This window comes from Lathyrus oleraceus, chromosome 1, assembly GCF_024323335.1.
Source record: "Lathyrus oleraceus cultivar Zhongwan6 chromosome 1, CAAS_Psat_ZW6_1.0, whole genome shotgun sequence".
In the NCBI taxonomy this organism is placed as follows: domain Eukaryota; kingdom Viridiplantae; phylum Streptophyta; class Magnoliopsida; order Fabales; family Fabaceae; genus Lathyrus; species Lathyrus oleraceus.
The window spans coordinates 209572644-209575671 of NC_066579.1; the positions used below are offsets into that span (position 1 = coordinate 209572644).

Below are 3028 nucleotides of genomic sequence, written 5' to 3' on the forward strand. Positions count from 1 at the left end.
TTTAGACTGTGGGATTATACAAGTTCAAAGGATTTGATCGATCAAAATTGCTTTTGATCAATTTGAATCGGAGGTTTGATTTAATTTTGAGAACTAGGTTAGAACCTAATATAATGGTTAGATTTAATTGGAAAACTAGGTTGAACCTAATCTAAAGGTGAAATTGTTAGAAACTACCCTAAGGGATCATGCATAGTTAGCCAAAACTCCTGATTAAAATTCTATATTAAAATAATCCTAAGGGAACATACAATTATATGGTGAAAATGACAAAATAACCCATAAGGGGTAAAATGGTCATATCATAAAATATTGAAGTTAAATCTCTAACCAAGCAAAATCAACTAAAAATTGAATCTATATCCCAAACAATCTTGATTAAATTTGATTCTAAAGGATCTAACTAAGCTTAAACCTAGTTAACTAAAGGATTAATACTTCCCAATTAACCTAAATAAAAAATCCACAAAATCAAGAATCTAACTCCAATGACCAATTACTCTACTCATGGCCAGGTTAATCTATAATGAGATTAAATCTAAAAACGATCTAAAGATCAAAATCAACATGATTAAACCTAAACCAAATTGCCAAACCACCTTAATTCGTAACTAAACCTAATTACTAACTTAATTCCTAATTACCTAAAAACAAGAAAATCCCAATTTTAACAATAACAAGAGGATTCAAAGACAAGGCTAATTCAAGAATTTAACTAAGATTAACACACCTTAATTAAGCTTGAAAAGGATAATCATGGGCCATGGGGGGTACGATCCATCTGAGGGGGGTGTATGGAACCAAAAGGGATTTTTGTTGGGGCCCAAAGGCCCAGTCCTTGCCAAGAAAGAACATGGGTCTATGCTTCCCAAGAACCGGTCCAATTCTTGACCCAACCGTACGAGACTCCCTCTACTTCAACACGGGCAAGGAGAATGTGGTTTATTCCGAACACGACGAATGATTTCTCGGCCCCGGTCTTCCGCGAACCGCCACATCAGTTCTGTTTCTTCATCTCGCGTCGCCTTCACTGTTATTGATAACGAGGAAGCCTATGCCTCGTGATGGGGCATGAAAATGGAATCGTGAATCATTGTGTTATTCTTCAAGAATGGTCCTTTCATGCGTGTGTTGAAAAGTTTCGATCCTTTCTGGCTTCAAAATCCCGATGCTTCTTCAGGTGACACTTCGTAGCTCAATCGTTTCTGTATACGCTTTCGGTCATCTTCTTCTCTAATTCCGTTTGGGTTATGTTGCATGCAGAGACATTGTGTGCGGTTCTATGAGTTATTCCTCCATTTCTATGGTCGGTGAATTCATGTCGTCATGCAAGAATTATAATTGTGTGAAGGCTCGAGGTTATGAAATCTGGTTGCAGGTTTTGCCTCGTCCTGTTCGCAGCAGGTGACTTGAGAAGAGATTGGAAAATATGGGAAAGGAAATTGAAGGTGAAGGCGTGTTGTCGATTGAAAATCGATTTTGCAGGGCCTTGATATGGTAGAATAGGTGGTTCTGTCGGCTTGGTTAAGGATGTAGAGGTTGAAGAAGAAGAAGGTTTTTTGGAAGGTGGTTTTGAGAGCTTCGCACCGATTCTACAGAAGGCGAATGAAGGTTCAACAGTTGGATCTAATCGTGAAAAAAATCCCCCCCAAGGTATTGAGTTATCTCTCTTTTTATGGTGAATGCTTTTTATCCTTTTGCATTGCTTCTCCCTCTCGATTTATTTTCCATTCTGTTAGCCTTGTGCCCAGTCTGTTAGAGTTGGTTAGTGGTTAAAAAATCTGTTATGGTTTGTCAGGAATTCTGTTAGAGTTGTGGATTGATTGTTATGTTAGTTACGAACGGTTCAGTTAGTTACAGAATTCTATTTTGGTTTTTGAAGTTATATGTGTGTGTTGTTAGTTGATTATGATGAATTGGTTTGGCCTGACTTGCTTGCTGCAGATAAATGATAGTTTGAATTGGTTGCTGTAGGTTATTGTTAACTCAATTGGAAACTAATGGAGGATTTGTGGATTCTGAAATGGGTTCTTGTTTTCTTTCTTTTAACAGGTTATATGTAGCCTACTTGTGCCAACATCTTGACTAGAATCATTACCATATGAAATGCAAAGTCCCCATCAGGTTGGGTTTTATGTTGAACTGGGAGAGTTTGGCGTGCTACCATTGTGGAGTGGATTTGGAAATGACTTTCGGTTGGGTGAATGCGGCATGAAGGATGACCAAGATCCTACTAATTGACCTTTCAAATGGCGAGTCCATTAGCTGGTAGAAATGTGCATTGTATTAGCATAGTTTTCGATGTGTAGCCTTCCGTACTTGTGTATAACCTTCCATACTGATGTAATGAGCCAATGCTATTTTGATTTGGGATGTAATATTTATTCAACTACAAAGGTTTCAGAATTTATGTCGTGCCTACGTGAGCATGTATGAAAGAGGATACGGAATTGGGATTGAAATGTGTATTGAATGGTTGTATTTGTGTTGTGGTAATTTGAAATGGTGCAATTTGGAATTTACTTGTGAATGAATTTTGAAAGTGAATATATTGTTTATGGTGGTAAGTTAGAGATGTAATTTAGTTTTTTGATTGAACATGGCAATCTTTTGAATTGAATAGAATTATTAAATGTAAATTGGAAGGAATTTGGTGGGATGGAAAATTTTGGTCAATTGACTTTGGTCAACTGTTGACCAAAAAGTCAATAGTTGACCAAAAGTTAACTCGGGTCAAAAATATACTTTTTTGTATAGAATTGGATTTTTGTGAGGATTTTGTAATGCGATGCTTGGATTTTAAAGTGAATATGAATTTGAGTGTGAATGTGTATAGTAAAATGAAATTTGTATTCTAAGTGACATATTTTCCCTTCAAAATGTAGTTTGAAATCAACTTAAATCAAAGGTCTTGTAGGCACTATAAAACCTTTATCAATAGATTAATCATGAATGAAGCATGAAAAGCCTGAATGCACCATGACCTTTTAAACCAATGCATGGGCCTTGGAAGATCCATACGAGGACT

At 36.6% G+C, this 3028-nt stretch overlaps 1 long non-coding RNA gene across 1 annotated transcript; it reads left to right on the top strand.

Moving 5' to 3' along the window:
- The first annotated feature begins 876 nt into the window (after nt 1–876).
- Nucleotides 877–2522, top strand: LOC127128159 (uncharacterized). The gene is made up of 3 exons (XR_007805715.1): nt 877–1180; nt 1264–1653; nt 2053–2522. It is a non-coding gene; the product is annotated as an uncharacterized LOC127128159 (long non-coding RNA).
- The last annotated feature ends 506 nt before the right edge of the window (nt 2523–3028 follow it).